The sequence below is a fragment of the Lissotriton helveticus genome, chromosome 7, assembly GCF_964261635.1.
Source record: "Lissotriton helveticus chromosome 7, aLisHel1.1, whole genome shotgun sequence".
NCBI lineage: Eukaryota > Metazoa > Chordata > Amphibia > Caudata > Salamandridae > Lissotriton > Lissotriton helveticus.
Genome location: NC_136068.1, coordinates 1,502,330,054 through 1,502,344,770, shown reverse-complemented (window position 1 = coordinate 1,502,344,770; position 14,717 = coordinate 1,502,330,054). Strand labels below are relative to the sequence as shown.

Below are 14,717 nucleotides of genomic sequence, written 5' to 3'. Positions count from 1 at the left end.
ATTTTAACTTTACAGAAACATACAGTCACTGGATGTTGTCATCAGTGATGTCATTTGAGATGTCATCAGTGATGTCATCAGTGATGTCACTGACCATGTCATGAATGATGTAATATGTGACATCATCAGCAGTGGATTGCGGATGCGCGATATATAGTTAGTGCAACTAACTATATATGGAATTTCAATGGTTTTGTGTGAGTAAAATAAGGTTTTCTAAATGCTAATTCCTAACTATATATGGTCTATAACCTATGGTTTTTTCAGTGAATTTTCAAGGTTTTGTAAATGCTAATTCCTAACTATATATGGTCTATAACCTATGGTTTTTTCAGTGAATATATATATATATATATAGATAGATATATGTATAGATATATACACTTTCCCATTTCCTGTGCTGACTGAAGTAATAAACCTTGGCCATGATTAGGAGCTCCCCTAAATTGTTGTGTTATTTATCGCCAAAATACAGATGTTGTGGTATTTACCAGGCCTTTTCATCCGCACATTTAAGAAGATTTGGCTTGTGGAGTTTAGCAGGGGAGAAATCCGATTGTCTCACTTTAACAAGAAACTTATATTCTTGACACCTTTGCAAACAGGTTTTCAAGGATGTCTTAATTTAACAAGGCACTCGCAATCAAGGCCCTTGACTCTGCGCATACCACATCACCTGTTGGCTCTGTTTCCTCTCACAAAATATCTTGACTCTGTATGGTCCAATATCATCCCCTGATTGTTGTCTTCTGTATAATCAATTTACTCTGTTGACTCCTGCACCAGTCCATTGCTCTCCTGCTTCAGTACCATCCCTTAGAGTCTAGACCAAGAAAACTCTTTAATGACAATGTCTTCGGTGCAAAATTATGCTTCCTTATAGGAGATGATCAGACCAGCACGTTCAACCTTCATTGCACGTAGACAATTGTTCTTAGTCAGCAGTAATTTGTAAGCACATAGTTATTGTTCATCATCTGTCTGCTTTCAATCTCGCTGAGTATGTCCTTTCTTCTCTGTTATACCATAATATACACAAAGCAGTCATAACATCTTTAGCAGAGTTAAGATGCTTTGATAGACCCCACAGACTTCTCACTCTCTTCTGGGCTTGAATGTTTACATGATATCTTTCATCGTTTCTTAAGCTATCCCACATAGTCGTGCCCAGTTTTTCAAGGCCACTGGACAGCTGATCATTTGTAACAGACATTTCCAGCATTATGACAATTTTGTGTACATGGGCTGATAATATGGGCTTGTTCAGAATGATGTTCCGAGCTCTAAAACCTTCCAGACGTCTGTACCACATAAACTTGTGACCACACTGTGTCACTGGTGAACTAGGTGGAGATCTCTGTCTTCATAGATGTGTGCCCAAGCCTTGTGTCTCCCTGACAAGCATGAGGCAAGTCTCCTTATACTAATTTGTACTTCAAGTTTTGCCGGTTTGTTATATAAACCATATATTTAGTCTTCAGTCCACGAGAAAAAGAGTTCCCTTGTTGTTTGCCCACGCCTCCTTATACTACAGCCACAAGCAGGAAGTGCCCTGCCCTATCTTACTCACGAGGTGGCACTTTGCGTCACGGCAGCTCTACTAATTCAGTGTCCACCTTGTCATGCAGGGCCCAGGAGATGGGAGGCAGGGTTGTAAGATGGGTGGAGAGGCGATTCCACCCAAAAATGTATTGAACACTTAGTCAAATAGGCCATCAAGGCTTCACTTTTCAAGCAGGCAAAGAACAATAACTTTCCATCCTGCCTAGCGAAACATTTTAAATGTCAAAGCCTCCTAAAAAACCTCTGCAAATCTACACCCTGCTCCTCACCCAACCCCTTACCTGGCACTCCATCCTGCTACAAAGTAGTTTAAATCTTCCGGAGCCCCTTAATTCCCGGTACTTTGAATCCTTTCATTGCCCTGACAGCAAAAGGTTGATGGTACAAATTTGTCAGCTCACTACTTAACTAACCTTTAACTTATCAACTTTATTTACATTTTAACTGAGAGCAGTGTGCACTGCCAAGTACAACGGCAATGCTTAAAAACACATTTTCAAATGTGCCACACGATTACCCAACTAAATATAAGACCAAACACGCTTAATTCAGGAAACATCCATCACAACGCAACTTTTACGACGCACTACCATTACAACGCAGGATTTACAATGCAAGTCATTACAACGACTTGCGCTGGAGGGCGCTGTAGGATAGGGAATAGTTTAATTTACTATCTAAAACCTTCTCTACTATCCACGGGGACCGGAGTTGGAATAGTAAATTAAACTATTCCACTATCCAGCACCCCCCAACGCAAGTCGTTGTAACGACTTGCGTTGTAAATCCTGCGTTGTAAAGGCATGCGTAGTAAAAGCATGCATTGTGATGACATACATCCCTTAATTCACATGGGGTCATAATATACCCCTAACCAGTAGTAACCTTGATTTCACTAAATCTCAGAGACCTGGTTTCTACAAGACTGCAACCCCATATAATTGCATCACGAAGAGCACCTACAGGCCCTCAGGCACATGAATGGTGTCATGTTACATACACCTAGGAACTCCTTTTCCACCCTTTTGCCATTGTGCCATTTTCAAAGCCTGCTCTCTGGCCTACAACGTCCTTTCCCCCACATCCTCCATCTTAAAGACCATGTCCAAACCATCTCTTAGCCCCACAGAGACTTCATGTCATCTACTGATGTCCAACTCACAGCTCAGTCCCATGATAAACTTCTCATTGTATGAGACCTTACCATCTGCATATGATAGGCCCCTAGCCTAAATCATAGAACTCACTTGCATCACTGACACTAATCAGCTGCACCTCCTCTCTGTCACAATAATTTTCAGTACTCAGTACTGACTCGCCCTAGTTGCATCGATTCCTAGCTTCTTGACTCCCAACCGTTCACCTGTTCAACAATTCACTCTTAACTTTCTTCGGTAACCTGACTGTCTAATTAATCCCACCACTTTCCTATCAAAAAAAGATGCTGTACTGAAAAGCATTGCAGTTGATCCTCTTCAACATAAGTGTTCAATCTCTCCACTAGTAAAACCATCTACACCAACTCAATGATCTACTGACACCCACTGCTGTTTCAGTGCCCTGATGTTGCACGCGGAGGACTCTCAATACCACCAAATGCAGGTGGACTTCATGGAAAGCAATGCCGATACATCATGAAGGCTGCCTGCAGACAATTCAGCAAAAGGAAAAACAAAGCTGCTCTCAACCCGATTCTCATATTTCAGAATATACAGTGCTTCTTAAAATCCAAGGGCAAGGAATTACTCATCATGCCACCCCGGACCGCCAATACCAATCTTAGAAACGTTTTGATCGCTAAAGTTATGGACATTCAAGCAGTCATCAAGGCCAAAATGACTGTTCCAATCCTCACAGGTCACGTTAGCCAACTTGTCGCTCAATACTTCTTTCACTTTTTTTGGGGGGGGGTTTATAGCGCGAACTTGACGCAAAGGTATCAAGCGCTTTACATGAGCACCAGTAGCGTTACAGCCAAACAAATTCATTTTTTTTGTTAGGCACATGGAGATTAAGTGTTTTGCCCAGAATCACAGGATGCTGAGTGTCCCTGCCGAAACTCGAACCCGGTTCCCCAGTTTTGAGGTCGACTGCTCTAGAAGTAACGCCACATCCACTCCCCACTTACTATCACAAACTTAATAGAGCCACTTCTCAAGTGTTTTCAGACTGTGAGGCACCCTGTAATTCCACACCATCCCATTTTACAAAGGATTCATGGCGATCCACGCACAAAACCACCTCATAAACTGCTGACTTCTCAAAAAAGCCAGTTGTGGCTTTCAAAGAAGCCACTCACAGGAAGCAACCCCCTAATTCCTTTTTCCTTGACGGAGTCACATGAACAGCAGGACTGTTCTGGTGCTCCTAGGGTTTGAAATAGACCACAGTACAGCACTTCCTCAAAGTCCACTGCATGCTTGACCATTGCCAAACCTCATTCTTGCCTACGTATGTACAGTAACCGCTCAATTTATTATTTGGGACAACACTCTCACCATGGTAGACATCTCCTTTTCTATTCTGATCCTCCTAATCTTTCATTTGATGTTCCATACCATCCCTATAGCACCCTTGTCAGCGACATTTGTTCAGCATCCAGTAATGCAGAAAGCATCGCAAAATGGTTCACACCCTTGGTCAGCAGCCTCATTCAACAAGTCAACATTGACACAGACTTCAATTGTCATAACCCACTTTAAAGAAACATAGACAAAGATATCCACTATCTCACTACCAAGCATGCATCATCGCAATATGAAACAACCACTGTCACTTACTTTCAAAGATCAATGATTAATCCTTCGTCCATCCTGTGCTGCTGATTGCACTGGTTCACAGAACAGTTTGAATTTAACATATATGGGTTTGCAAAGGCACTTAAGACAGACAAAAGACAGACACTAGGGGACTGATTTAGATCTTGGTGGTATGGATACTCCATCGCAACTACAGCGGAGTATCCGTACCGCCAAGACTGTGGTCTGCCTGCCAGAGCTATATGCGGCCCTACTACTCTGTCTCTGCCGCGATTGAACTCCCCTGATGGCCCTACGGAAGCAAACCTCAAATTCCAAACACCTAATTTAGATGGGTGGAATTAGAGATCAATTTCCACTGCCCTCAATGCCAGGAAAACCCCGGAGGTAATGGGCATTGGGATTTCCTTTTTGAAAATAAAAAATAAAACAATTTGAGGAATGGTTGCGTCACATTGATGAAGCTGTGCACCAAACTTCAAAAGCTGTGACGGCGATTCCTGCCAGTTCTTTAGAAATGACCTCCAGCTTGGCAGGCATTTCTAAATTTGTCGGGTTGAGTAGTTTCGGCCTGATGGACGTTGAGTCCTCCACCAGACTTACGGAGATTACTCCATCAGCCAAATTACAAATCGAGACCTAAGACAGGAAGACACTGACATTGTGCCTGGGAAACTCTATCACAGGGTGTGGTTGGTTTATAATTGAATACAAAAAGACATACACTAGGAAATAAAATGCACTGGCACAGAGTCAGGGAACACACAGTCATAAAAAGAAAACATACACTGGCATTGGGACATGCCATACACTGTATCTTGGAAAGGAGACAGGTACTCTGTATCTGGGAACACACTGAAACCTGGGCAGAGAACATTATGACTAAGAGAGAGAGAGAGACATTCATATTCTGACTGAGACATACAGGCATGGGCACTAGGACAAGGCATCACTAGCAGAGTGCACACTGAAAGAGTGTGGCACAAACACGAACACAAGTAACTCAAGACTGGTTTTGGCTGGTGTTGGGTTGCTTGTGTTCTGGTTCAGGGAGCACCTCTTGGCAGTTCTGGTTTATTGTTCCTATTAGAACAGGGCAAAGGCTGATTTCCATAAGGCTGAGTCTAATCTAAGGTGGCATGGTAGGCAAAAAAACGATACACTGGGGCGCATCACTGAGTAATTACCAGTGGCTGGGATTAATTCAAGATTTCAGTTCATCATGTTTTTGTTTTCTTCACCAGACACTTATTGGCAATGGGACAGGAAGGCACTCGCACTCGAGAATGACCTGGGGTTAAAAGAAGTTTGCTTCAGAGTCTGGATTCTGAATAAGGTTGAAATGATCATTCCCGCATGTTTTACTTAACACGTTTGTTCACCAAGCGAGACCTCCAACACACTGGAAAAATGCATGCTTTTGAGTTCTTGCACCTTGGAATTTGGAAAAACATGCAGTATTATTGTGTTCCCCCTCAGGTCAAGGTGTGGACAGAAAACTGTGATGTACCGCAACTGGCAATTATTGCATCCTGCAGTATCCCTCATTCTGGATGTTGTACTACTTCATCGTTTTAGCAAAGCAGTTGTAATGACCATAAGAAAATATAAGTCACAGCCTAGCATTCTTTTTGGCCTGCCTCTCACCTCTGAGTAAGAACACAATCATTATAAACACCACTAGCTAGCCCGATTAACCAGTCTGTCTGGGTATCTCACGATTTGCCTATGCCGAACGCGCCTCTGGCTGCCCCCATTTGTTGCTTGAAGTGCATATAACCAGCATTCGTATTCAGTGAAGCGATTTATGGTCATAATAAAATTCAGGCTGAAACACCTGTGTACTTTGTGTACAGGATAAACAGCCTGATTCATGAAACGAAAATCGGCTCGCAAAGGGCCAGATTCTGAGAATCTGGCCCTTTGCGAGCGCAATTATTGCATTTGGGATTCATCATCCCAAATGCAATAATCACTATTACAGAATTCGCTATTGTGTGAGGAATTGCATTTAAGGAATCTCTATTAGAGATTCCTTAAATGCAATTCATCAACCAATTTTAAATTGCTAATTCGCAATTTCGGGCCGCTATTTACCGAGAGGTCAGACCTCTCGGTAAATAGCAAAAACTTAGAAAAATGCTTTTAAAAGCATTTTTCTAAGTTGCATGTTGCACACACACATGTCCTTTGGACATGTGTGTGCGCAACACCTGTTCCAATTTGCATTTAAGGGGTGCTACAGGGTGTCCTTTGGACACCCCTGGCACCCTTTAAATCGCTATCTTATTTGCGAGTAGCAAATTGCTACGCGCAAATAAGGAATACTCCCCATTCATTCCTATGGGCCTTTTGGCCTATAGGAATGAATGGGGAGTTATTCCTTATTTGCGAGTAGCAATTTGCTACTCGCAAATAAGGAATGTGTAGGAATCGCTATTTATTTAGCAATTCCTACATGAATACCGTTTTGCGAGTCTCTAATAGCGATTCCTTATGAATCTCTATTAGAGACTCGCAAAACGGTACCTTGATGAATCAGGCTGTTAGTGCATTACCAATATTTTCTATAATGCAAAATGAGAGTTAGGGCAGCAGTTATTTTTCTACCATATTATCTAATTCCTGTGCTAGAAAGCAATTTCACCACTGATTACAGGTCCTACTCACCGCTGTAGATTTTCAGGCACATTAAACTTACATATTACACTTAACAATGGAGTAAGCTTGTTCCTAGGTGAGCGGAGCTGTTGCAGATACAGACACAGTAACACAGGGAAGAGAGTAAATTTTAACCAGTGGGTAAGCCAGGGTTATAAATCAGGTCATCTGTATCCAGCGCATACAACATCGACTGTGGCTTGATCATACCATGCTTCAGACGGTAGCAGTAGCAAGTAGGTGGTGGGGTTGGCCTGCTACTCAATTATTTGCTCACTAGCACACCTGGACCTCCTGTGGATAACACCATCACTCAAACACACCACAAGGTCTTGTATTAGATTATTAAACCAACAGATTGTACTATTGTACTATGTCCATGGAGCCACTAGGACATTATTTGAGAACATAAATGGCGTTATTATCTCTCTGTCATCCATGAAGTATCACCTGTGGTGACCTAACCCATAAAGCAAACATTCAACAACAACATACACTATTAAATCACATCCTCTCAGATAACTACTTACTCATACCAACTATGGCTAAACCCACCGTTCCACATTAGTTTACTCCTTGTTTCTGGCTCATTGGCTGTCTTAATTGCCACCAAGACTCTCTCCCCTTCCAGCAATGCGTTAAGACATCACCCACACCCCTCAATCCAATCTCACCCAACACCCGACTAAAGCAAACACATCAGCACTTGCTAGCACAGGACAATGCTGCTCCAGTCTACATCACCTATCAGCTCTACCTCATGTGCTCTGTTCCATGTCATCATATTTCGACTTTTAGTTTTCTTGGGTTTTCAAACATACTTATGGACATCTTGACCTGGTGAATAGAGGAGGCCCTGGAGAATTTGTATTAATGGCATGAAGCCTGAGGTTCTGTAAATTACGAATTTGTTCGTGCTCAGCCTCCATTTTGAATTCGCCGCCATTTTGTTTCCCTCACTCAGGCAGCGCGGCGAACGCGATGTTTTTGTCGTTTCTGCATTTACGTGTCGGGTGGCTTCTTTGCCCGTGTTTACAAACTAATGTCAGGGTCTGGCCGAGTACACTAATCCCTGTCTGAGCTGATTAATCCCTGTCCGGACTATTTGTTGGTTCACATCATTCTTTCCTCAGAGTTATCTTATCTGCTATCCTTCGCAACATGTCTCTTGCATTCTCCCGTTTCACGACTGTCCTTCTACAACATGCAGCTGTGTTTTCTCTACTCGTAAATTGAATTGTGTGGATTCACTTGTAATTTACTCAAGGGGTCGAATGACAAACATAACCGGGAAACTTGAGTTGCATTAGAATTAAAGTATTGTTTATAACGTTTGCCCATGTCTCATTCTCTTGTGTGATTGCATTTTGCATTGTATTGTATCGTATATAAACCTGTGCGCCACGGAGTTAAGTGGCAGTCTCTTTTGAACCTCATTTTTACCAACGACTTCTAAGACCACTGTACTAGCTGCAGCTAATAAATACTATCTTCTACGCCAGACGAAGAGTCCGTGTCTCTGTTTCTGACAAGGCAGGTGAATTCAGGGGATTTCAGGCGTACCCTGCGCCGCCGAGCCTTAAGGCTACGGTTCTCCGACTGGCGCCCAACGTGGGCGACTTCAATGGTAGCAGTTGAGCCCGAGGGTCGTGAGGAGCCCCGCAAGAAAATTACGGAGGAAGCGCACCACGTGATCGACCCCTGTGTGTTGAAAGTGGACCGAAGGTCTTTGACAGCGCGGCTACTCTTCTCCGACGACTGCTGCCCTGACTGTCGCCCTGCCTTGGACCCTTCTGATGATGTTTTGTAAAGCGAGACGATAGACGGACCTTTGCTGGTGTAGGACGATCCTTAGTTAAGTATTTGGTGGGTCGCTCCCACAAAACTTTGTTTTGTTTTGGTTTTTGGGTTTTTATTCAGGTATTGCAATACCCGAAGCCAAGGGGTAAGTACGTTTGTACTGTTTCATTGATTTACACCCCTTGTTGTTTGTGAACAGTCTAGAGAAGTAACGATGCCTGGACTGAGTAAGTTCAAAAGAATTTGTTGTTTAGGTTGTACGAGGGATTACCAGTTGGAGGAATCATGTCCGATCCCTCCAGTTGGAACTCCCACTTATGAGCTCTATTCAAAACATGGCATTGGTCCCATTACCTTTAACGAGACATGGGTCCGATACACGAAAAATAGTGGAGTTCTGAGATGGCCCCAAAATGGTAGTTTTGATCCCGCCATACTAGATAATTTAGAAACGATTCTGTTTAAAAGAAAAGCCCGGCCGGCAATGTTTGACTCTTTTCGCCTTTGGCGTAAGGAAGCCAAACAGAAGGAAATTAAACAAGCAAAAAAGGATAAGAAAGCGCAAAATATGTCAATTATAGAGGCTGCTCAGCAGTTTAAAAATAATGAAGTAGATTGTGCGAATGAGATACTAGAGAGACAACATCGCATGGCAATGGATAAATGCTATCCGATGCTGCCTACTTCATCGTCAAATAAAAGTAAGGAATTGGAAGAAGATTCTCTAATGTCTTGTTTGTTGAATTCACCTCCGCCCTATGCCCAAAATCCTAATGCACCCCTGTTACCCCCTCCTATTGCACAACCAATGGTTGCCCCATTGCCGATTGTTCAGCAACAGGCTCAGCCTATTAATGCTTCCCTGCCTGCCTCTGCTCCGTCTTTACTGCCTGTAATTCAGCCCCCACCTCCTCTCCAATCCCCCGTTCTTGATACTCAGTCGTCTACGTTTCAGTCCCCGTTGCCTTCTATGTCTGTAAGGACTCCTATTCTCTCAAGGGATTCCCCTACCTCACACAGGAGACTAGCAGACGCTGTTTCGAATTTCTTTTCTCCTCTTCTTGGGTCTTTGAATATGTCTCCAGCTTTTTTAGACGACAATCCCGTTGTCAACTTCCTCTCACGGATGAGAAAGTGGTTTTGGGGTCCCTAGCTTGTAAATGGATTATAAATAGACTAGACTACAGTACAGGGGATATTATGAGTTCCTTTCATCAATGGGCAGAGCCCACACAAAGATATGTTTTTAATGTCATGTGTCAGACTCTTATCAGTGGTTGGGAGGATATGGAGTTGGATACAGTTCCTTCGGAGTTACTGAAATTACAAGCTGATTTTGATAAAGGTTTTATTTTAGGGCCACAAGTTGAAGAGGCGGTGAATAAACTCGTTGCGTTCGAACAATGTTCTTGTCTTTGTCCGTTTCCGAAATTGATGCTTCCAAAAGCAAAGGCATTAAGAATTATCCGATGCGTGAAGTTCCCCCAGTATGGAGGGAAGCGGTGATTGGTCCGCCTGCTGTCCCTGCTCATTTCCAGCGTATATGAGTTCATGAACCCTGGAAAAGGTCTGAAGTATTGGCACTTAAACAAACTCTTCCGGACTCTCGTAAAAATCCAGCTGGATATTACAAGGAGTTGTCTCAAACAGTTGAGGCCTGTATTATGAATTTGGCCGATATTGATATGTTATTTGGAAAAGTCGTTCCGCAAGTACTATGGGCACGGATTCGTAGGGGGAATCATGTTGGTGAATTAGGTGGTGATTGGGCTGCTATTAGAGCTGCTGACGCTAATCAAGTGGGTGGTGCGAAGCCTGAGGATCTGATTACGGCCCTACCAGGCAGAATAACTGAATTGATGAAAACTATGATGCCCGCGGTGCGAGTTAATTGGGATAAGCTGGCTGCATGCAAGCAAAAGAAAGACGAAAGCGTTTCGGATTTCTTCACTCGTTTTGAAGAGACGTTTATTGATCATACTGGTCAGGATTTGAGTGTAGAGGGTGGTCAGCGATAGTTTGTGGATAAGTTTGTATACAACTTGCTTCCTGAATTGTCAAATAAACTAAAGAGTTCTGAAAGTGCCTGGTCTGTCTCTTCCCCTGCTAAAATACTGGCTACTGCACAGTACTATGAGAATAGAGATAAGGAGGAGAAAGAGAAACAGGAGAAGAAAAATAAAGATTTGAAAATGAAGGTTCTGTTACAGCAAGCTTATCCTCCGCGTTCTGTACAGCCTCAGTTTTCTCAACCCCCACAGTTTCAGAAAGTGCTCCAGAAACCTGAGAACTTCGCACCACGTCTTCCGTTGGGTCCTAATCAATGTGCATATTGTAGGGAAGAGGGACATTATAAGAATAGTTGTCCGGTTTTATTACAGCGTAATAATGGGATGTCTGCTCCACGGGGTCGTGGTATTGCCCAGACTGGATCTAGAGGTAGAGGACAAGGTGTGTCCTCTCAGGAGCAGCGTTCTTTTCCTACATCTACTACGAATTACTTTGATCAGCAGAGAGTTCAGTCCACGCAGTATTATAATGACGATTATTGTGAAGAAAGGGCTGACGATTTTCAGATCGAATAGGACAGCCATGGACGAAGTGAGGGAGTTGTGTCGATTCCAGTAGATCAAAATGGGCCATATGTCACTATCAACACTATGGGTGTTTCAGAACCGTTTCTTTTGGATACTGGCGCGATGAGAAGTTCTATTATGCATACTAAACTCCCTGGGGCACCTTTGTCTGGCTTAATAAATACTTCAGTAGGATTTTCTGGCGCCCCAGTTCGTAATCCGTTTTTTTGTCCTTTACCCGTTTCGATTGGCCCATATCATTTGAATCCTCCACTTATTTTGACAACTGGTTATGGCGAGAACTTGCTGGGTCTGGATTTATTGAAAAGATTACATGCAACATTGTATTGTTCCCCTTCTGGTGTGCATCTAACGTTGGGGAAGAAATTGACGTCTTCCATGTATCTATCTCGAGACCAGTTCCCACCTGAGTTACTTTCTCTTCCTGAAAGTCTTTGGGCTACAGGCCCGAATGACGTGGGTCATCTTGCGATCACATCGTACGTTGTCACAGTTAAAGAGAATGTGAGAATGCCGCGCATTCCCCAATACCGTCTCTCTGCTGATGGGGAGAGAGCACTTTTGGCTATTGTCGATGATTTTATTCAGAAGGGTGTGGTTGAAGAAACGAGAGGTAATGTTTGTAACAGCCCCGTTCTTCCGATCCTCAAAAGGACACATCCTTCACAGCCTCCTGTGTATCGATTTGTTATTGACCTTAGAGAGGTTAACAAAATAGTTGTACAACCGTTTCCTATTGTACCAGACATTACAGCTTTGTTGACGATGATTCCTGCTTCGGCGGCTTGGTTTTCGGTCATAGATCTTAAGAATGCTTTCTTCAGCATTCCTATTGCCGAAGAAAGTAGGGACATCTTTGGTTTCTCTTTAGGTGGCCGAAGTTTTAGATTTAAGAGAGCACCCCAAGGCTATTGCGAAAGTCCCTCTATCTATAGCAAAGCTCTTAAGTCACAACTTGATGCTTTCTCTTTGCCCCCAGGTGCCACGCTTATTCAGTATGTGGATGATTTGCTGGTGGCTGCTGATACGGAAGATGTGTGTAAGAATGTGACTGTGGCGTTGTTGCATCATTTGTCTGCTTTACAGCATAAGGTGTCTCCCTCTAAGTTGCAATATGCCCGCCAAGAAGTGACCTATTTAGGTCATCTCTTGTCGAAGGAGGGAAGGCGATTGACCCCAGAACGTATTCATGCTATTTCACAGATGTCTGTACCCACCACGCAGAGAGAAGTGCGTGCCTTCTTGGGTATTACTTCCTACTGTAGATAGTGGATTCCCAATTTTTCACTTTTAGCTAAACCACTGTTGGTGCTAACGCTAAAAGGTACGCCACACCCGCTCCCTTGGACGGATGAATGTCAGAAAAGCTTTAATGACCTACGTACTGCTCTATGTTCTGCTCCAGTGTTGGGTACCCCAGATTATAGTAAGTCCTTTATACTGTACGTTCACGAAAGAGAGGGTTGCGCATTGTCAGTTTTGACACAGAAATTTGGAGATAAGCAGAGGCCATGTGCCTATTTCTCCGCCACACTAGACCCAGTAGCTAAAGCTTTGCCCAGTTGTCTCAGAGCTACGGCAGCTGCAGCGATCTCTATTAGACAGTCTGCTGGATTAGTGTTGGATAACACGCTCGTTGTTATGGTTCCACATGCAGTGGATACCCTGTTGAATAGGACAAGAACACAGCACCTTACAAGTGCTCGTTTGTCTGGATATGAGCTGACACTTCTAGCGAGTCATGTACATATCAAAAGATGTAATACGTTAAATCCAGCTACATTGTTGCCACTCCCAGAAGAAAAAGACGCTCAGGAAAAGCATGATTGTTTTCTCCGAACGGAAGAAGAAACGAAGGGTAGGATTGATTTAAAGGACACTCCGCTCAAGGACCCGGATGGGATCTTGTGGGTTGACGGTTCTTGTTTCAAGCTTCCGAACGGGGAAACTACTTCTGCTTATGCTGTTACCACTTTATGCACAATTGTTGAGTCAGCACGTATTGGACATAATTCAGCCCAAGCAGCTGAATTGATAGCCTTGACTAGAGCGTGTGTGTTGTCAAAGGGAAAGAGAGTGAATGTGTATACAGATAGCCAGTATGCTTTTGGCGTTGCACATAGTTTTGGTAGGTTATGGAGGGAGAGAGGATGTTTTACCTCTCACAGAACGAAGATTCAGCATGGTGAGTTAGTGTCTGATCTTCTTGAGTCACTTACCTTACCTGCACAGATAGCGATCATAAAGTGCAGCGCACATAAGAAAGTCACAGATGACGTGGGTCGTGGAAATGCATTTGCAGATAAGGTAGCAAGAACTACAGCCACAGATACTGCTAGTCGAATGTATGAGGCAGGTCCTGCAAACTGGGTTAGGGAAATTGGAATGTGTGAAGATACGATTGAGAGTGTGAAAACGATTCAAGGAGAGGCTACTGAGAAGGAATTGAAAACGTGGAAGGAAAGTACGGGAATGTTAGACTCGTCGGGTTGTTGGACGGAATTGTCGGAACATCAGCGATGGTTATTACCGGATGCTTATGTGCTGCCGGTTGTTACTATGGCTCATGGTCCAGCTCACATTAGTGCAAAAGGCATTTGTAAGCTGTTGGCCCCTGTCTGGCAGAATGAAGGAATTCCGAAATGTGCAGAGAATGTGGTTAAGCATTGTATTGTTTGTTTAATGCATAACCCAGGAAAGGGTACCCCAACTCCGGCAGGTCATTTTGCTCCCCCGTCATATCCTTTTGAGGTGTTGCAAATCGATTACATTCATATGGTTTGATGTAACAACCTTAAGTATGTTCTGGTGGTGGTATGTGCCTTTTCCCGCTGGATAGAGGCCTACCCCTTAAAAGATAACACTGCTCTGTCAACTGCTAAAGTGTTGCTTAAAGAATTCTTTCCCAGGTTTGGTTTGCCGCGAATTGTCTGGAGTGACAATGGACGTGAATTTGTGGGTCAAATCATGCAGAAAGTCTGTTCTGGTCTTGGGATTAGACAAAAGTTCCATGTGGCAAACCATCCACAGTCAGTGGGATTGGTTGAGTGTTATAATGGTACACTCAAGCTTAAACTAGCTAAGATTCAAGCTAGCACGGGTCTTGCTTGGCCAGATGCCCTGCCTTTAGCTCTCTTGTCAACCAGAACTACTGTACACTCTCGTATGGGACTTAGCCCACATGAAGTGGTATTCGGATGCCCAGCCAATATTTGGGGTGTCCCTGGTCCTAAGAAATACTCTGACATACCATATCCTTTGTTAATTGATTATTTGCATGACTTGACTACTAAATTAAGTATTATTCGTCAACAGGTACAAAGTGCTTTGCCAGAGG

General features: G+C 43.4%; 1 protein-coding gene across 1 annotated transcript in view; it reads right to left on the bottom strand.

Annotated features, from left to right (window-relative positions):
- Positions 1–14,717, bottom strand: part of CA11 (carbonic anhydrase 11 (inactive)) — a 954,158-nt gene that overhangs the window by 708,729 nt on the left and 230,712 nt on the right. The gene's annotated exons all lie outside the window — the stretch shown is intronic.